Below are 22,026 nucleotides of genomic sequence, written 5' to 3'. Positions count from 1 at the left end.
CGAAACTCAAAAATTCGACCAGAAAAAAAAAACGACAGTGGTACCCCTTTCGTTTTTTTTTTCGGGCGAAAAATTACGTTTCTCCAATCTTCTCAAAACTCTGGATTCTGATAGAGGGCCATGAGACTTAGACCTGAGTGCAAAAATGGAGGCTCTAGACACTTCCAGAGCTGAGATATCGAAACTCAAAAATTTGACCCGAAAAAAAAAACGACAGTGGTACCCCTTTCGTTTTTTTTTTTTCGGGCGAAAAATGAAGTTTCTCCAATCTTCTCAAAACTCTGGATTCTGATAGAGGGCCATGAGACTTAGACCTGAGTTCAAAAATGGAGGCTCTAGCCCCTTCCAGAGCTGAGATATCGAAACTCAAATATTCGACCCGAAAAAAAAAACGACAGTGGTACCCCTTTCGTTTTTTTTTTTTCGGGCGAAAAATTAAGTTTCTCCAATCTTCTCAAAACTCTGGATTCTGATAGAGGGCCATGAGACTTAGACCTGAGTACAAAAATGGAGGCTCTAGACCCTTCCAGAGCGGAGATATCGAAACTCAAAAATTCGACCCGAAAAAAAAAACGACAGTGGTACCCCTTTCGTTTTTTTTCATTTTTGGGCGAAAAATTACGTTTCTCCAATCTTCTCAAAACTCTGGATTCTGATAGAGGGCCACAAGACTTTGACCTGAGTGCAAAAATGGAGGCTCTAGACCCTTCCAGAGCTGATATATCGAAATTCAAAATTTTGACCCGAAAAAAAAGCCGACAGTGTTACCCCTTTCGTTTTTTTTTTCATTTTTGGGCGAAAAATTAAGTTTCTCCAATCTTCTCAAAACTCTGGATTATGATAGAGGGCCACAAGACTTTGACCTGAGTGCAAAAATGGAGGCTCTAGACCCTTCCAGAGCTGAGATATCGAAAATCAAAAATTCGGCCCGAAAAAAAAACGACAGTGGTACCCCTTATGTTTTTTTTTTTCAGGCGAAAAATTAAGTTTCTCCAATCTTCCCAAAACTCTGGATTCTGATAGAGGGCCATGAGTCTTAGACCTGAGTGCAAAAATGGAGGCTCTAGACCCTTCCAGAGCTGAGATATCGAAACTCAAATATTCGACCCGAAAAAAAAAAAACGACAGTGGTACCCCTTTCGTTTTTTTTTTTTCGGGCGAAAAATTAAGTTTCTCCAATCTTCCCAAAACTCTGGATTCTGATAGAGGTCCATGAGACTTAGACCTGAGTGCAAAAATGGAGGCTCTAGACCCTTCCAGAGCTGAGATATCGAAACTCAAATATTCGACCCGAAAAAAAAAATGACAGTGGTACCCCTTTCGTTTTTTTTTTTCGGGCGAAAAATTAAGTTTCTCCAATCTTCTCAAAACTCTGGATTCTGATAGAGGGCCATGAGACTTAAACCTGAGTGCAAAAATTGAGGCTCTAGACCCTTCCAGAGCTGAGATATCGAAATTCAAAATTTTGACCCGAAAAAAAAAAAGACAGTGTTACCCCTTTCGTTTTTTTTTTCATTTTTGGGCGAAAAATTAAGTTTCTCCAATCTTCTCAAAACTCTGGATTATGATAGAGGGCCACAAGACTTTGACCTGAGTGTAAAAATGGAGGCTCTAGACCCTTCCAGAGCTGAGATATCGAAAATCAAAAATTCGGCCCGAAAAAAAAACGACAGTGGTACCCCTTATGTTTTTTTTTTCAGGCGAAAAATTAAGTTTCTCCAATCTTCCCAAAACTCTGGATTCTGATAGAGGGCCATGAGTCTTAGACCTGAGTGCAAAAATGGAGGCTCTAGACCCTTCCAGAGCTGAGATATCGAAACTCAAATATTCGACCCGAAAAAAAAAACGACAGTGGTACCCCTTACGTTTTTTTTTTTTCGGGCGAAAAATTAAGTTTCTCCAATCTTCTCAAAACTCTGGATTCTGATAGAGGGCCATGAGACTTAAACCTGAGTGCAAAAATGGAGGCTCTAGACCCTTCCAGAGCTGAGATATCGAAACTCAAAAATTTGACCCGAAAAAAAAACGACAGTGGTACCCCTTTCGTTTTTTTTTTTTCGGGCTAAAAATTAAGTTTCTCCAATCTTCTCAAAACTCTGGATTCTGATAGAGGGCCATGAGACTTAAACCTGAGTTCAAAAATGGAGGCTCTAGCCCCTTCCAGAGCTGAGATATCGAAACTCAAATATTCGACCCGAAAAAAAAAACGACAGTGGTACCCCTTTCGTTTTTTTTTTTTTTCGGGCGAAAAATTAAGTTTCTCCAATCTTCTCAAAACTCTGGATTCTGATAGAGGGCCATGAGACTTAGACCTGAGTACAAAAATGGAGGCTCTAGACCCTTCCAGAGCTGAGATATCGAAACTCAAAAATTCGACCCGGAAAAAAACGACAGTGGTACCCCTTTCGTTTTTTTTTTTGGGGCGAAAAATTAAGTTTCTCCAATCTTCTCAAAACTCTGGATTCTGATAGAGGGCCATGAGACTTAGACCTGAGTGCAAAAATGGAGGCTCTAGCCCCTTCCAGAGCTGAGATATCGAAACTCAAAAATTCGGCCCGAAAAAAAAACGACAGTGGTACCCCTTACGTTTTTTTTTTTTCGGGCGAAAAATTAAGTTTCTCCAATCTTCCCAAAACTCTGGATTCTGATAGAGGGCCATGAGACTTAGACCTGAGTGCAAAAATGGAGGCTCTAGACCCTTCCAGAGCTGAGATATCAAAATTCAAAATTTCGACCCGAAAAAAAACCGACAGTGTTACCCCTTTCGTTTTTTTTTCATTTTTGGGCGAAAAATTAAGTTTCTCCAATCTTCTCAAAACTCTGGATTCTGATAGAGGGCCACAAGACTTGGACCTGAATGCAAAAATGGAGGCTCTAGACCCTTCCAGAGCTGAGATATCGAAATTCAAAATTTCGACCCGAAAAAAAAAAACGACAGTGTTACCCCTTTCGTTTTTTTTTTTTTCGGGCGAAAAATGAAGTTTCTCCAATCTTCTCAAAACTCTGGTTTCTGATAGAGGGCCATGAGACTTAAACCTGAGTGCAAAAATGGAGGCTCTAGACCCTTCCAGAGCTGAGATATCGAAACTCAAAAATTCGACCCGAAAAAAAAACGTTAGTGGTACCCCTTTCGTTTTTTTTTTTTTCGGGCGAAAAATTAAGTTTCTCCAATCTTCTCAAAACTCTAGATTCTGATAGAGGGCCATGAGACTTAGACCTGAGTACAAAAATGGAGGCTCTAGACCCTTCCAGAGCTGAGATATCGAAACTCAAAAATTCGACCCGAAAAAAAAACGACAGTGGTACCCCTTTCGTTTTTTTTTTTCGGGCGAAAAATTAAGTTTCTCCAATCTTCTCAAAACTCTGGATTCTGATAGAGGGCCATGAGACTTAAACCTGAGTGCAAAAATGGAGGCTCTAGACCCTTCCAGAGCTGAGATATCGAAACTCAAAAATTCGACCCGAAAAAAAAACGACAGTGGTACCCCTTTCGTTTTTTTTTTTCGGGCGAAAAATTAAGTTTCTCCAATCTTCTCAAAACTCTGGATTCTGATAGAGGGCCATGAGACTTAAACCTGAGTTCAAAAATGGAGGCTCTAGCCCCTTCCAGAGCTGAGATATTGAGATCCCATGTAGCATTTATGCCATTATAAATATCTCAGCTCTGGAAGGATCTAGAGACTCCATTTTTGCACTCAGGTCTAAGTCTTTATATTTCCTGCTTTATATTTTGGGGTGAAGTGTGACCAGGATCTGGTTTTGTTGAGATTCACACACTGACTGTGGTGTGTGTGTGTGTGTGTGTGCACCTGCTGTCTGGTCTAGTAAACAGTAGTGCAGTGCCAGATCAATGCTGTGTGTAATAAGCCCAGCAGTGTTTATGTGGATGAGTGCGTGTTGGTGTTGATTCTGTCCTCTTCACATCCGTTCCTCCACTCCTCCAGCACCTGACTGCCAGCACTCACTTCAGTCCCTAATATGAAGACATGTTGTGATGGATCCGTGTCAATATTGGGATTCTGATAACACCTGGTTTGGCCTATACATCCTTTAACATATCTCAGCTCTGGAAGGGTCTAGAGACCCCATTTTTGCACTCAGGTCAAAGTCTCGCGGCCCTCTATCAGAATTCAGATTTTCAAGAAGATCAGAGAAACTCAAAATTTCGACCAAAAAAAAAAAAAACGACAGTGGTACCCCTTTCGTTTTTTTTGGGGGGGTGAAAAATTAAGTTCCTCCAATCTTCTCAAAACTCTGTATTCTGATAGAGGGCCATGAGATTTAGACCTGAGTGCAAAAATGGAGTCTCTAGACCCTTCCAGAGCTGAGATATTGAGATCCCACGTAGCATGTATGCCATTATAAAAATCTCAATATCTCAGCTCTGGAAGGGTCTAGAGCCTCCATTTTTGCACTCAGGTCAAAGTCTCATGGCCCTCTATCAGAATACAGAGTTTCAAGAATAGGATGGATAGAGGAAAGGATAGATTTTGAAGGAATCCATAAGATTTGCACAATTTTTAAAAATGTTTTGTCAGCGATTGTATTTACACTGCAAAACAAGTAATTAGGCCTATCCGTTTCCATTAAAAATATACTGTATTAACATCATAAAATATATGTTATCCTTATAGACATAATTGCATTTTTCATTTTAAACATTTAAAAATACTACAGTATTTGGCGAGTGGAAAAGAATGAGAATAACTCATCTCTGAAAACTTTCCCTGAAATATATTTGATAAAATTTAGCTTTTTCATATAGTTTTTAATTTTAAAACAAGAAAAGGATACTGAATGATGTTTAGGAATGTAATCTGACGGCACAAATGGCATTTATAGTCATATATTGTTAAACATGGTATCACATGGGAATATGCATATGGAAATGATATGCAGATTATGTTTTGCTTGGTAAAACTAGGCGTTGTAAGTGCTATATTCTGGGCTTCTTGCGTACACAGAATTAAATGGATGTAAAGTTTTATACATGTGTTGTATATCTACAATTCTCAGTTAAATTCAGAATCAGTGTTCGATTAATAGGATTATAAATGGCCAACATTGATATAAAATATCTTGAGAAACATGACTGAATATTTAATTGTATTTATTTAACAAAATAATGACAATGGAAACAAAACAAAATTGTGACGAATATAACATTTATCTTCAACATTTTTTAACTGAAATTGTACCATTTTATCCAGACAGAGTGATTTATAGTACATGGATATAATACAGTATTTTGCAGCTTTCTGAATATAATTGTTGTAATTGTAATGTAATTGATGGTATCTGATATGATTCCTGGAGCTTGATGACGAGTCTCACTCTCAGTTTTTGTCCTCGCAGGTTCCCGTCCCTCTCAAGGATAATCGGCGGCGTTTTCTGGCCATGAAGTGGTTGATCACAGAATGCAGAGACAACAAGCACCGCCGCACACACATGTACGAGAAACTCTCGCAGGAGCTGCTGGCCGCCTTCGCTAATGAGGGAAATGTGGTGAAGCGCAAACAAGAACTTCACAAGATGGCCGAAGCCAACCGGGCGTACGCACACTACCGCTGGTGGTAGAGTTAGTTCAGGACTGACGGCATCAGGAATTTGGATGAGATGAAAAGGACATGAGAAAATCTGTCATCTTGTTTGTCTTTGAATGAAAGTAAATTATAAAAAGTCACATTTCCATTTTTGACCTGGAATTCTTCACAAGAGTCGAACAGTGTGAACGACAATGATCTTAGACATCTCATTACATGTTTATGAGGTTTCGATGGTAAACTTGTGCAAAAAGTGTTTAAGTGGCATCAAGAGAACTGTCTGAGGAATCAATCAGACTAAAACCAGCTGGACAGGAGCTTATTTTTATACTTTCAAATGCAACTTTTTTTTTTTTGCATATCACCTGACTTGATGTTAACATTTCAATCCAGTGGATCTTCATCAGATCAAAATTATGCGAAATAAAAATATAACTCTGAAAACTTACTGGAATGCTTTATTCTTTTTTAAGCTTGTTTAAATAGGAAAATGCTTAAGAGTTTGATGCTTGGTTTCACAGACAGCAGTTTATACGTTTACACGACAATGGTATGCTTAAAATGGAGAAGTTTTTTCTTTGAGTTTTCTCTGTACAGACGACACCATTCAGATGACACAGATCCACGAAAATGACTGAAAAACGCTGTATTCTGCTGGCAGGAACGCTGTAAACGCTGTATTCTTCTGGCAGGCCACTAGATGGCGATGAAACCATAAGATGAAACACTATAGACTGAACATGACTTCATCGTCTTTTGTTTGTTATTGCTGTTTACATGGAGACCATTTTTGAAAACTTGCACCTTGAAATCTGTTTGCAAAACTTTGCTTTTTCAGGCACCCAAAATGCCGTTGTTGTGTAAACGGACAGCCAAACGCATAAAAAGTTTCAAGTTTTTAGTTGAAAACATTAGTATAAACAGCCCCTTAGATTAAGCCCGGAATAGCCCTAAATTCAATTAGGCCGTTTAACCCATTCAGACCCTGTGTCCATTACAATGGACATCACATGTCAGCCCCCTTTTTTTAACTTCTGGAGCATTTCACAATGGACAAAAATGTAGGCTATAGCCCCTTCCAGAGCTGAGATATCGAAACTCAAAAATTCGGCCCGAAAAAAAAAACCGACAGTGGTACCCCTTACGTTTTTTTTTTCGGGCGAAAAATTAAGTTTCTCCAATCTTCCCAAAACTCTGGATTATGATAGAGGGCCGCGAGACTTTGACCTGAGCGCAAAAATGGAGGATCTAGACCCTTCCAGAGCTGAGATATCGAAACTCAAAATTTCGACCCGAAAAAAAAACCGACAGTGTTACCCCTTACGTTTTTTTTCGTTTTCGGGCGAAAAATCAAGTTTCTCCAATCTTCTCAAAACTCTGGATTATGATAGAGGGCCGCGCGACTTTGACCTGAGCGCAAAAATGGAAGCTCTAGACCCTTCCAGAGCTGAGATATCGAAACTTAAAAATTTGACCCGAAAAAAAAACGACAGTGGTACCCCTTTCGTTTTTTTTTTTCGGGCGAAAAATTAAGTTTCTCCAATCTTCTCAAAACTCTGGATTCTGATAGAGGGCCATGAGACTTAAACCTGAGTGCAAAAATAGAGGCTCTAGACCCTTCCAGAGCTGAGATATCGAAACTCAAATATTCGACCCGAAAAAAAAACGACAGTGGTACCCCTTTCGTTTTTTTTCATTTTTGGGCGAAAAATTACGTTTCTCCAATCTTCTCAAAACTCTGGATTCTGATAGAGGGTCACAAGACTTTGACCTGAGTGCAAAAATGGAGGCTCTAGACCCTTCCAGAGCTGATATATCGAAATTCAAAATTTTGACCCGAAAAAAAACCCGACAGTGTTACCCCTTTCGTTTTTTTTTCATTTTTGGGCGAAAAATTAAGTTTCTCCAATCTTCTCAAAACTCTGGATTATGATAGAGGGCCACAAGACTTTGACCTGAGTGCAAAAATGGAGGCTCTAGACCCTTCCAGAGCTGAGATATCGAAAATCAAAAATTCGGCCCGAAAAAAAAACGACAGTGGTACCCCTTATGTTTTTTTTTTTCAGGCGAAAAATTAAGTTTCTCCAATCTTCCCAAAACTCTGGATTCTGATAGAGGGCCATGAGTCTTAGACCTGAGTGCAAAAATGGAGGCTCTAGACCCTTCCAGAGCTGAGATATCGAAACTCAAATATTCGACCCGAAAAAAAAAACGACAGTGGTACCCCTTTCGTTTTTTTTTTTCGGGCGAAAAATTAAGTTTCTCCAATCTTCTCAAAACTCTGGATTCTGATAGAGGGCCATGAGACTTAAACCTGAGTGCAAAAATGGAGGCTCTAGACCCTTCCAGAGCTGAGATATCGAAACTCAAAAATTTGACCCGAAAAAAAAAACGACAGTGGTACCCCTTTCGTTTTTTTTTTTTGGGCTAAAAATTAAGTTTCTCCAATCTTCTCAAAACTCTGGATTCTGATAGAGGGCCATGAGACTTAAACCTGAGTTCAAAAATGGAGGCTCTAGCCCCTTCCAGAGCTGAGATATCGAAACTCAAATATTCGACCCGAAAAAAAAAAACGACAGTGGTACCCCTTTCGTTTTTTTGTTTTTTCGGGCGAAAAATTAAGTTTCTCCAATCTTCTCAAAACTCTGGATTCTGATAGAGGGCCATGAGACTTAGACCTGAGTACAAAAATGGAGGCTCTAGACCCTTCCAGAGCTGAGATATCGAAACTCAAAAATTCGACCCGAAAAAAAACGACAGTGGTACCCCTTTAGTTTTTTTTTTCGGGCGAAAAATTAAGTTTCTCCAATCTTCTCAAAACTCTGGATTCTGATAGAGGGCCATGAGACTTAAACCTGAGTGCAAAAATGGAGGCTCTAGACCCTTCCAGAGCTGAGATATCGAAACTCAAAAATTCGACCCGGAAAAAAAACGACAGTGGTACCCCTTTCGTTTTTTTTTTTGGGGCGAAAAATGAAGTTTCTCCAATCTTCTCAAAACTCTGTATTCTGATAGAGGGCCATGAGACTTAGACCTGAGTGCAAAAATGGAGGCTCTAGCCCCTTCCAGAGCTGAGATATCGAAACTCAAATATTCGACCCGAAAAAAAAAACGACAGTGGTACCCCTTACGTTTTTTTTTTTTCGGGCGAAAAATTAAGTTTCTCCAATCTTCCCAAAACTCTGGATTCTGATAGAGGGCCATGAGACTTAGACCTGAGTGCAAAAATGGAGGCTCTAGACCCTTCCAGAGCTGAGATATCAAAATTCAAAATTTCGACCCGAAAAAAAACCGACAGTGTTACCCCTTTCGTTTTTTTTCATTTTTGGGCGAAAAATTAAGTTTCTCCAATCTTCTCAAAACTCTGGATTCTGATAGAGGGCCACAAGACTTGGACCTGAATGCAAAAATGGAGGCTCTAGACACTTCCAGAGCTGAGATATCGAAATTCAAAATTTCGACCCGAAAAAAAAAAACGACAGTGTTACCCCTTTCGTTTTTTTTTTTTCGGGCGAAAAATGAAGTTTCTCCAATCTTCTCAAAACTCTGGATTCTGATAGAGGGCCATGAGACTTAAACCTGAGTGCAAAAATGGAGGCTCTAGACCCTTCCAGAGCTGAGATATCGAAACTCAAAAATTTGACCCGAAAAAAAAACGACAGTGGTACCCCTTTCGTTTTTTTTTTTTTGGGCTAAAAATTAAGTTTCTCCAATCTTCTCAAAACTCTGGATTCTGATAGAGGGCCATGAGACTTAAACCTGAGTTCAAAAATGGAGGCTCTAGCCCCTTCCAGAGCTGAGATATCGAAACTCAAATATTCGACCCGAAAAAAAAAAACGACAGTGGTACCCCTTTCGTTTTTTTGTTTTTTCGGGCGAAAAATTAAGTTTCTCCAATCTTCTCAAAACTCTGGATTCTGATAGAGGGCCATGAGACTTAGACCTGAGTACAAAAATGGAGGCTCTAGACCCTTCCAGAGCTGAGATATCGAAACTCAAAAATTCGACCCGAAAAAAAACGACAGTGGTACCCCTTTAGTTTTTTTTTTCGGGCGAAAAATTAAGTTTCTCCAATCTTCTCAAAACTCTGGATTCTGATAGAGGGCCATGAGACTTAAACCTGAGTGCAAAAATGGAGGCTCTAGACCCTTCCAGAGCTGAGATATCGAAACTCAAAAATTCGACCCGGAAAAAAAACGACAGTGGTACCCCTTTCGTTTTTTTTTTTGGGGCGAAAAATGAAGTTTCTCCAATCTTCTCAAAACTCTGTATTCTGATAGAGGGCCATGAGACTTAGACCTGAGTGCAAAAATGGAGGCTCTAGCCCCTTCCAGAGCTGAGATATCGAAACTCAAATATTCGACCCGAAAAAAAAAACGACAGTGGTACCCCTTACGTTTTTTTTTTTTTCGGGCGAAAAATTAAGTTTCTCCAATCTTCCCAAAACTCTGGATTCTGATAGAGGGCCATGAGACTTAGACCTGAGTGCAAAAATGGAGGCTCTAGACCCTTCCAGAGCTGAGATATCAAAATTCAAAATTTCGACCCGAAAAAAAACCGACAGTGTTACCCCTTTCGTTTTTTTTCATTTTTGGGCGAAAAATTAAGTTTCTCCAATCTTCTCAAAACTCTGGATTCTGATAGAGGGCCACAAGACTTGGACCTGAATGCAAAAATGGAGGCTCTAGACACTTCCAGAGCTGAGATATCGAAATTCAAAATTTCGACCCGAAAAAAAAAAACGACAGTGTTACCCCTTTCGTTTTTTTTTTTTCGGGCGAAAAATGAAGTTTCTCCAATCTTCTCAAAACTCTGGTTTCTGATAGAGGGCCATGAGACTTAAACCTGAGTGCAAAAATGGAGGCTCTAGACCCTTCCAGAGCTGAGATATCGAAACTCAAAAATTCGACCCGAAAAAAAAACGTTAGTGGTACCCCTTTCGTTTTTTTTTTTTCGGGCGAAAAATTAAGTTTCTCCAATCTTCTCAAAACTCTGGATTCTGATAGAGGGCCATGAGACTTAGACCTGAGTACAAAAATGGAGGCTCTAGACCCTTCCAGAGCTGAGATATCGAAACTCAAAAATTCGACCCGAAAAAAAAACGACAGTGGTACCCCTTTCGGTTTTTTTTTTCGGGCGAAAAATTAAGTTTCTCCAATCTTCTCAAAACTCTGGATTCTGATAGAGGGCCATGAGACTTAAACCTGAGTGCAAAAACGGAGGCTCTAGACCCTTCCAGAGCTGAGATATCGAAACTCAAAAATTCGACCCGAAAAAAAAAACGACAGTGGTACCCCTTTCGTTTTTTTTTTTTCGGGCGAAAAATTAAGTTTCTCCAATCTTCTCAAAACTCTGGATTCTGATAGAGGGCCACAAGACTTGGACCTGAATGCAAAAATGGAGGCTCTAGACCCTTCCAGAGCTGAGATATCGAAACTCAAAAATTTGGCCCGAAAAAAAAAAACGACAGTGGTACCCCTTACGTTTTTTTTTTTTCGGGCGAAAAATTAAGTTTCTCCAATCTTCCCAAAACTCTGGATTCTGATAGAGGGCCATGAGACTTAGACCTGAGTGCAAAAATGGAGGCTCTAGACCCTTCCAGAGCTGAGATATCAAAATTCAAAATTTCGACCCGAAAAAAAACCGACAGTGTTACCCCTTTCGTTTTTTTTTCATTTTTGGGCGAAAAATTACGTTTCTCCAATCTTCTCAAAACTCTGGATTCTGATAGAGGGCCACACGACTTGGACCTGAATGCAAAAATAGAGGCTCTAGACCCTTCCAGAGCTGAGATATCGAAATTCAAAATTTCGACCCGAAAAAAAAAAAACGACAGTGTTACCCCTTTCGTTTTTTTTTTTTTTCGGGCGAAAAATGAAGTTTCTCCAATCTTCTCAAAACTCTGGTTTCTGATAGAGGGCCATGAGACTTAAACCTGAGTGCAAAAATGGAGGCTCTAGACCATTCCAGAGCTGAGATATCGAAACTCAAAAATTCGACCCGAAAAAAAAACGACAGTGGTACCCCTTTCGTTTTTTTTTTTCGGGCGAAAAATTAAGTTTCTCCAATCTTCCCAAAACTCTGGATTCTGATAGAGGGCCATGAGACTTAGACCTGAGTGCAAAAATGGAGGCTCTAGACCCTTCCAGAGCTAAGATATCGAAATTCAAAATTTCGACCCGAAAAAAAAAACGACAGTGTTACCCCTTTCGTTTTTTTTCATTTTTGGGCGAAAAATTAAGTTTCTCCAATCTTCTCAAAACTCTGGATTCTGATAGAGGGCCACAAGACTTTGACCTGAGTGCAAAAATGGAGGCTCTAGACCCTTCCAGAGCTGAGATATCGAAAATCAAAAATCCGGCCCGAAAAAAAACCAACAGTGGTACCCCTTATGTTTTTTTTTTCAGGCGAAAAATTAAGTTTCTCCAATCTTCCCACAACTCTGGATTCTGATAGAGAGCCATGAGACTTAAACCTGAGTTCAAAAATGGAGGCTCTAGACCCTTCCAGAGCTGAGATATCGAAACTCAAAAATTTGACCCGAAAAAAAAAAACGACAGTGGTACCCCTTACGTTTTGTTTTTTTTCGGGCGAAAAATTAAGTTTCTCCAATCTTCCCAAAACTCTGGATTCTGATAGAGGGCCATGAGACTTAGACCTGAGTGCAAAAATGGAGGCTCTAGACCCTTCCAGAGCTGAGATATCAAAATTCAAAATTTCGACCCGAAAAAAAAACGACAGTGTTACCCCTTTCGTTTTTTTTCATTTTTGGGCGAAAAATTAAGTTTCTCCAATCTTCTCAAAACTCTGGATTCTGATAGAGGGCCACGATACTTGGACCTGAGTGCAAAAATGGAGGCTCTAGACCCTTCCAGAGCTGAGATATCGAAATTCAAAATTTCGACCCGAAAAAAAAAACGACAGTGTTACCCCTTTTGTTTTTTTTCATTTTTGGGCGAAAAATTACGTTTCTCCAATCTTCTCAAAACTCTGGATTCTGATAGAGGGCCACAAGACTTTGACCTGAGTGCAAAAATGGAGGCTCTAGACCCTTCCAGAGCTGATATATCGAAATTCAAAATTTTGACCCGAAAAAAAAAACCGACAGTGTTACCCCTTTCGTTTTTTTTTCATTTTTGGGCGAAAAATTAAGTTTCTCCAATCTTCTCAAAACTCTGGATTATGATAGAGGGCCACAAGACTTTGACCTGAGTGCAAAACTGGAGGCTCTAGACCCTTCCAGAGCTGAGATATCGAAAATCAAAAATTCGGCCCGAAAAAAAAACGACAGTGGTACCCCTTATGTTTTTTTTTTTCAGGCGAAAAATTAAGTTTCTCCAATCTTCCCAAAACTCTGGATTCTGATAGAGGGCCATGAGACTTAGACCTGAGTGCAAAAATGGAGGCTCTAGACCCTTCCAGAGCTGAGATATCGAAACTCAAATATTCGACCCGGAAAAAAAAACGACAGTGGTACCCCTTTCGTTTTTTTTTTTTCGGGCGAAAAATTAAGTTTCTCCAATCTTCTCAAAACTCTGGATTCTGATAGAGGGCCATGAGACTTAAACCTGAGTGCAAAAATGGAGGCTCTAGACCCTTCCAGAGCTGAGATATCGAAACTCAAAAATTTGACCCGAAAAAAAAAACGACAGTGGTACCCCTTTCGTTTTTTTTTTCGGGCTAAAAATTAAGTTTCTCCAATCTTCTCAAAACTCTGGATTCTGATAGAGGGCCATGAGACTTAAACCTGAGTTCAAAAATGGAGGCTCTAGCCCCTTCCAGAGCTGAGATATCGAAACTCAAATATTCGACCCGAAAAAAAAAAAACGACAGTGGTACCCCTTTCGTTTTTTTTTTTTTCGGGCGAAAAATTAAGTTTCTCCAATCTTCTCAAAACTCTGGATTCTGATAGAGGGCCATGAGACTTAGACCTGAGTACAAAAATGGAGGCTCTAGACCCTTCCAGAGCTGAGATATCGAAACTCAAAAATTCGACCCGAAAAAAAAACGACAGTGGTACCCCTTTCGTTTTTTTTTTTCGGGCGAAAAATTAAGTTTCTCCAATCTTCTCAAAACTCTGGATTCTGATAGAGGGCCATGAGACTTAAACCTGAGTGCAAAAATGGAGGCTCTAGACCCTTCCAGAGCTGAGATATCGAAACTCAAAAATTCGACCCGGAAAAAAAACGACAGTGGTACCCCTTTCGTTTTTTTTTTGGGGCGAAAAATTAAGTTTCTCCAATCTTCTCAAAACTCTGTATTCTGATAGAGGACCATGAGACTTAGACCTGAGTGCAAAAATGGAGGCTCTAGCCCCTTCCAGAGCTGAGATATCGAAACTCAAAAATTCGGCCCGAAAAAAAAACGACAGTGGTACCCCTTACGTTTTTTTTTTTCGGGCGAAAAATTAAGTTTCTCCAATCTTCCCAAAACTCTGGATTCTGATAGAGGGCCATGAAACTTAGACCTGAGTGCAAAAATGGAGGCTCTAGACCCTTCCAGAGCTGAGATATCAAAATTCAAAATTTCGACCCGAAAAAAAAACGACAGTGTTACCCCTTTCGTTTTTTTTCATTTTTGGGCGAAAAATTAAGTTTCTCCAATCTTCTCAAAACTCTGGATTCTGATAGAGGGCCAAAAGACTTGGACCTGAGTGCAAAAATGGAGGCTCTAGACCCTTCCAGAGCTGAGATATCGAAATTCAAAATTTCGACCCGAAAAAAAAAACGACAGTGTTACCCCTTTCATTTTTTTTTCATTTTTGGGTGAAAAATTAAGTTTCTCCAATCTTCTCAAAACTCTGGATTATGATAGAGGGCCACAAGACTTTGACCTGAGTGCAAAAATGGAGGCTCTAGACCCTTCCAGAGCTGAGATATCGAAACTCAAATATTCGACCCGAAAAAAAAAACGACAGTGGTACCCCTTTCGTTTTTTTTTTTTCGGGCGAAAAATTAAGTTTCTCCAATCTTCTCAAAACTCTGGATTCTGATAGAGGGCCATGAGACTTAAACCTGAGTGCAAAAATGGAGGCTCTAGACCCTTCCAGAGCTGAGATATCGAAACTCAAAAATTCGACCCGAAAAAAAAACGACAGTGGTACCCCTTTCGTTTTTTTTTTTCGGGCGAAAAATTAAGTTTCTCCAATCTTCTCAAAACTCTGGATTCTGATAGAGGGCCATGAGACTTAAACCTGAGTGCAAAAATGGAGGCTCTAGACCCTTCCAGAGCTGAGATATCGAAACTCAAAAATTCGACCCGAAAAAAAAAAAACGACTGTGGTACCCCTTTCGTTTTTTTTTTTTGGGCGAAAAATGAAGTTTCTCCAATCTTCTCAAAACTCTGTATTCTGATAGAGGGCCATGAGACTTAGACCTGAGTGCAAAAATGGAGGCTCTAGCCCCTTCCAGAGCTGAGATATCGAAACTCAAAAATTCGGCCCGAAAAAAAAAACGACAGTGGTACCCCTTAGGTTTTTTTTTTTCGGGCGAAAAATTAAGTTTCTCCAATCTTCCCAAAACTCTGGATTCTGATAGAGGGCCATGAGACTTAGACCTGAGTGCAAAAATGGAGGCTCTAGACCCTTCCAGAGCTGAGATATCGAAATTCAAAATTTCGACCCGAAAAAAAAAACGACAGTGTTACCCCTTTCGTTTTTTTTCATTTTTGGGCGAAAAATTACGTTTCTCCAATCTTCTCAAAACTCTGGATTCTGATAGAGGGCCACAAGACTTTGACCTGAGTGCAAAAATGGAGGCTCTAGACCCTTCCAGAGCTGAGATATCGAAAATCAAAAATCCGGCCCGAAAAAAAAAACGACAGTGGTACCCCTTATGTTTTTTTTTTCAGGCGAAAAATTAAGTTTCTCCAATCTTCCCAAAACTCTGGATTCTGATAGAGAGCCATGAGACTTAAACCTGAGTTCAAAAATGGAGGCTCTAGACCCTTCCAGAGCTGAGATATCGAAACTCAAAAATTTGACCCGAAAAAAAAAAACGACAGTGGTACCCCTTACGTTTTGTTTTTTTTCGGGCGAAAAATTAAGTTTCTCCAATCTTCCCAAAACTCTGGATTCTGATAGAGGGCCATGAGACTTAGACCTGAGTGCAAAAATGGAGGCTCTAGACCCTTCCAGAGCTGAAATATCAAAATTCAAAATTTCGACCCGAAAAAAAAACGACAGTGTTACCCCTTTCGTTTTTTTTCATTTTTGGGCGAAAAATTAAGTTTCTCCAATCTTCTCAAAACTCTGGATTCTGATAGAGGGCCACAAGACTTGGACCTGAGTGCAAAAATGGAGGCTCTAGACCCTTCCAGAGCTGAGATATCGAAATTCAAAATTTCGACCCGAAAAAAAAAACGACAGTGTTACCCCTTTCGTTTTTTTTCATTTTTGGGCGAAAAATTAAGTTTCTCCAATCTTCTCAAAACTCTGGATTATGATAGAGGGCCACAAGACTTTGACCTGAGTGCAAAAATGGAGGCTCTAGACCCTTCCAGAGCTGAGATATCGAAAATCAAAAATTCGGCCCGAAAAAAAAAAACGACAGTGGTACCCCTTATGTTTTTTTTTTTCAGGCGAAAAATTAAGTTTCTCCAATCTTCCCAAAACTCTGGATTCTGATAGAGGGCCATGAGACTTAGACCTGAGTGCAAAAATGGAGGCTCTAGACCCTTCCAGAGCTGAGATATCGAAACTCAAATATTCGACCCGGAAAAAAAAAACGACAGTGGTACCCCTTTCGTTTTTTTTTTTTCGGGCGAAAAATTAAGTTTCTCCAATCTTCTCAAAACTCTGGATTCTGATAGAGGGCCATGAGACTTAAACCTGAGTGCAAAAATGGAGGCTCTAGACCCTTCCAGAGCTGAGATATCGAAACTCAAAAATTTGACCCGAAAAAAAAAACGACAGTGGTACCCCTTTCGTTTTTTTTTTTCGGGCTAAAAATTAAGTTTCTCCAATCTTCTCAAAACTCTGGATTCTGATAGAGGGCCATGAGACTTAAACCTGAGTTCAAAAATGGAGGCTCTAGCCCCTTCCAGAGCTGAGATATCGAAACTCAAATATTCGACCCGAAAAAAAAAACGACAGTGGTACCCCTTTCGTTTTTTTTTTTTCGGGCGAAAAATTAAGTTTCTCCAATCTTCTCAAAACTCTGGATTCTGATAGAGGGCCATGAGACTTAGACCTGAGTACAAAAATGGAGGCTCTAGACCCTTCCAGAGCTGAGATATCGAAACTCAAAAATTCGACCCGAAAAAAAAACGACAGTGGTACCACTTTCGTTTTTTTTTTTTCGGGCGAAAAATTAAGTTTCTCCAATCTTCTCAAAACTCTGGATTCTGATAGAGGGCCATGAGACTTAGACCTGAGTGCAAAAATGGAGGCTCTAGACCCTTCCAGAGCTGAGATATCAAAATTCAAAATTTCGACCCGAAAAAAAAACGACAGTGTTACCCCTTTGGTTTTTTTTTATTTTTGGGCAAAAAATTAAGTTTCTCCAATCTTCTCAAAACTCTGGATTCTGATAGAGGGCCACAAGACTTGGACCTGAGTGCAAAAATGGAGGCTCTAGACCCTTCCAGAGCTGAGATATCGAAACTCAAATATTCGACCCGAAAAAAAAAAACGACAGTGTTACCCCTTTCATTTTTTTTTCATTTTTGGGTGAAAAATTAAGTTTCTCCAATCTTCTCAAAACTCTGGATTCTGATAGAGGGCCATGAGACTTAGACCTGAGTTCAAAAATGGAGGCTCTAGCCCCTTCCAGAGCTGAGATATCGAAACTCAAAAATTCAACCCGAAAAAAAAAACGACAGTGGTACCCCTTTCGTTTTTTTTTTTTCGGGCGAAAAATTAAGTTTCTCCAATCTTCTCAAAACTCTGGATTCTGATAGAGGGCCATGAGACTTAGACCTGAGTTCAAAAATGGAGGCTCTAGCCCCTTCCAGAGCTGAGATATCGAAACTCAAAAATTCGACCCGAAAAAAAAACGACAGTGGTACCCCTTTCGTTTTTTTTTTTCGGGCGAAAAATTAAGTTTCTCCAATCTTCTCAAAACTCTGGATTCTGATAGAGGGCCATGAGACTTAAACCTGAGTGCAAAAATGGAGGCTCTAGACCCTTCCAGAGATGAGATATCGAAACTCAAAAATTCGACCCGGAAAAAAAACGACAGTGGTACCCCTTTCGTTTTTTTTTTTGGGGCGAAAAATTCAGTTTCTCCAATCTTCTCAAAACTCTGTATTCTGATAGAGGGCCATGAGACTTAGACCTGAGTGCAAAAATGGAGGCTCTAGACCCTTCCAGAGCTGAGATATCAAAATTCAAAATTTCGACCCGAAAAAAAACCGACAGTGTTACCCCTTTCGTTTTTTTTCATTTTTGGGCGAAAAATTAAGTTTCTCCAATCTTCTCAAATCTCTGGATTCTGATAGAGGGCCATTAGACTTAGACCTGAGTGCATAAATGGAGGCTCTAGCCCCTTCCAGAGCTGAGATATCGAAACTCAAAAATTCGGCCCGAAAAAAAAAACGACAGTGGTACCCCTTACGTTTTTTTTTTTTCGGGCGAAAAATTAAGTTTCTCCAATCTTCCCAAAACTCTGGATTCTGATAGAGGGCCATGAGACTTAGACCTGAGTGCAAAAATGGAGGCTCTAGACCCTTCCAGAGCTGAGATATCGAAGTTCAAAATTTCGACCCGAAAAAAAACGACAGTGTTACCCCTTTCGTTTTTTTTTTTCATTTTTGGGCGAAAAATTAAGTTTCTCCAATCTTCTCAAAACTCTGGATTCTGATAGAGGGCCACAAGACTTGGACCTGAGTGCAAAAATGGAGGCTCTAGACCCTTCCAGAGCTGATATATCGAAATTCAAAATTTCGACCCGAAAAAAAAAACGACAGTGTTACCCCTTTCGTTTTTTTTCATTTTTGGGCGAAAAATTAAGTTTCTCCAATCTTCTCAAAACTCTGGATTATGATAGAGGGCCACAAGACTTTGACCTGAGTGCAAAAATGGAGGCTCTAGACCCTTCCAGAGCTGAGATATCGAAAATCAAAAATTCGGCCCGAAAAAAAAAACGACAGTGGTACCCCTTATGTTTTTTTTTTCAGGCGAAAAATTAAGTTTCTCCAATCTTCCCAAAACTCTGGATTCTGATAGAGGGCCATGAGACTTAGACCTGAGTGCAAAAATGGAGGCTCTAGACCCTTCCAGAGCTGAGATATCGAAACTCAAATATTCGACCCGGAAAAAAAAACGACAGTGGTACCCCTTTCGTTTTTTTTTTCGGGCGAAAAATTAAGTTTCTCCAATCTTCTCAAAACTCTGGATTCTGATAGAGGGCCATGAGACTTAAACCTGAGTGCAAAAATGGAGGCTCTAGACCCTTCCAGAGCTGAGATATCGAAACTCAAAAATTTGACCCGAAAAAAAAAACGACAGTGGTACCCCTTTCGTTTTTTTTTTTCGGGCTAAAAATTAAGTTTCTCCAATCTTCTCAAAACTCTGGATTCTGATAGAGGGCCATGAGACTTAAACCTGAGTTCAAAAATGGAGGCTCTAGCCCCTTCCAGAGCTGAGATATCGAAACTCAAATATTCGACCCGAAAAAAAAAACGACAGTGGTACCCCTTTCGTTTTTTTTTTTTCGGGCGAAAAATTAAGTTTCTCCAATCTTCTCAAAACTCTGGATTCTGATAGAGGGCCATGAGACTTAGACCTGAGTACAAAAATGGAGGCTCTAGACCCTTCCAGAGCTGAGATATCGAAACTCAAAAATTCGACCCGAAAAAAAAACGACAGTGGTACCCCTTTCGTTTTTTTTTTTTCGGGCGAAAAATTAAGTTTCTCCAATCTTCTCAAAACTCTGGATTCTGATAGAGGGCCATGACACTTAAACCTGAGTGCAAAAATGGAGGCTCTAGACCCTTCCAGAGCTGAGATATCGAAACTCAAAAATTCGACCCGGAAAAAAAACGACAGTGGTACCCCTTTCGTTTTTTTTTTTGGGGCGAAAAATTAAGTTTCTCCAATCTTCCCAAAACTCTGGATTCTGATAGAGGGCCATGAGACTTAGACCTGAGTGCAAAAATGGAGGCTCTAGACCCTTCCAGAGCTGAGATATCAAAATTCAAAATTTCGACCCGAAAAAAAAACGACAGTGTTACCCCTTTCGTTTTTTTTCATTTTTGGGCAAAAAATTAAGTTTCTCCAATCTTCTCAAAACTCTGGATTCTGATAGAGGGCCACAAGACTTGGACCTGAGTGCAAAAATGGAGGCTCTAGACCCTTCCAGAGCTGAGATATCGAAACTCAAATATTCGACCCGAAAAAAAAAACGACAGTGTTACCCCTTTCATTTTTTTTTCATTTTTGGGTGAAAAATTAAGTTTCTCCAATCTTCTCAAAACTCTGGATTCTGATAGAGGGCCATGAGACTTAGACCTGAGTTCAAAAATGGAGGCTCTAGCCCCTTCCAGAGCTGAGATATCGAAACTCAAAAATTCGACCCGAAAAAAAAAACGACAGTGGTACCCCTTTCGTTTTTTTTTTTTCGGGCGAAAAATTAAGTTTCTCCAATCTTCTCAAAACTCTGGATTCTGATAGAGGGCCATGAGACTTAGACCTGAGTTCAAAAATGGAGGCTCTAGCCCCTTCCAGAGCTGAGATATCGAAACTCAAAAATTCGACCCGAAAAAAAAACGACAGTGGTACCCCTTTCGTTTTTTTTTTTCGGGCGAAAAATTAAGTTTCTCCAATCTTCTCAAAACTCTGGATTCTGATAGAGGGCCATGAGACTTAAACCTGAGTGCAAAAATGGAGGCTCTAGACCCTTCCAGAGATGAGATATCGAAACTCAAAAATTCGACCCGGAAAAAAAACGACAGTGGTACCCCTTTCGTTTTTTTTTTTGGGGCGAAAAATTCAGTTTCTCCAATCTTCTCAAAACTCTGTATTCTGATAGAGGGCCATGAGACTTAGACCTGAGTGCAAAAATGGAGGCTCTAGACCCTTCCAGAGCTGAGATATCAAAATTCAAAATTTCGACCCGAAAAAAAACCGACAGTGTTACCCCTTTCGTTTTTTTTCATTTTTGGGCGAAAAATTAAGTTTCTCCAATCTTCTCAAATCTCTGGATTCTGATAGAGGGCCATTAGACTTAGACCTGAGTGCATAAATGGAGGCTCTAGCCCCTTCCAGAGCTGAGATATCGAAACTCAAAAATTCGGCCCGAAAAAAAAAACGACAGTGGTACCCCTTACGTTTTTTTTTTTCGGGCGAAAAATTAAGTTTCTCCAATCTTCCCAAAACTCTGGATTCTGATAGAGGGCCATGAGACTTAGACCTGAGTGCAAAAATGGAGGCTCTAGACCCTTCCAGAGCTGAGATATCGAAGTTCAAAATTTCGACCCGAAAAAAAACGACAGTGTTACCCCTTTCGTTCTTTTTTTTCATTTTTGGGCGAAAAATTAAGTTTCTCCAATCTTCTCAAAACTCTGGATTCTGATAGAGGGCCACAAGACTTGGACCTGAGTGCAAAAATGGAGGCTCTAGACCCTTCCAGAGCTGATATATCGAAATTCAAAATTTTGACCCGAAAAAAAAACCGACAGTGTTACCCCTTTCGTTTTTTTTTTTCATTTTTGGGCGAAAAATTAAGTTTCTCCAATCTTCTCAAAACTCTGGATTATGATAGAGGGCCACAAGACTTTGACCTGAGTGCAAAAATGGAGGCTCTAGACCCTTCCAGAAATGAGATATCGAAAATCAAAAATTCGGCCCGAAAAAAAAACGACAGTGGTACCCCTTATGTTTTTTTTTTCAGGCGAAAAATTAAGTCTCTCCAATCTTCCCAAAACTCTGGATTCTGATAGAGGGCCATGAAATTTAGACCTGAGTGCAAAAATGGAGGCTCTAGACCCTTCCAGAGCTGAGATATCGAAACTCAAATATTCGACCCGAAAAAAAAAAACGACAGTGGTACCCCTTTCGTTTTTTTTTTTCGGGCGAAAAATTAAGTTTCTCCAATCTTCTCAAAACTCTGGATTCTGATAGAGGGCCATGAGACTTAAACCTGAGTGCAAAAATGGAGGCTCTAGACCCTTCCAGAGCTGAGATATCGAAACTCAAAAATTTGACCCGAAAAAAAAAAAACGACAGTGGTACCCCTTTCGTTTTTTTTTTTCGGGCTAAAAATTAAGTTTCTCCAATCTTCTCAAAACTCTGGATTCTGATAGAGGGCCATGAGACTTAAACCTGAGTTCAAAAATGGAGGCTCTAGCCCCTTCCAGAGCTGAGATATCGAAACTCAAATATTCGACCCGAAAAAAAAAAACGACAGTGGTACCCCTTTCGTTTTTTTTTTCGGGCTAAAAATTAAGTTTCTCCAATCTTCTCAAAACTCTGGATTCTGATAGAGGGCCATGAGACTTAAACCTGAGTTCAAAAATGGAGGCTCTAGCCCCTTCCAGAGCTGAG

The sequence above is a fragment of the Pimephales promelas genome, chromosome 3 (genome assembly GCF_988280905.1).
Source record: "Pimephales promelas chromosome 3, fPimPro1.hap1.1, whole genome shotgun sequence".
NCBI lineage: Eukaryota > Metazoa > Chordata > Actinopteri > Cypriniformes > Leuciscidae > Pimephales > Pimephales promelas.
The sequence above is the reverse complement of the archived record's forward strand: the minus strand, read 5'-3'. Positions refer to the sequence as shown.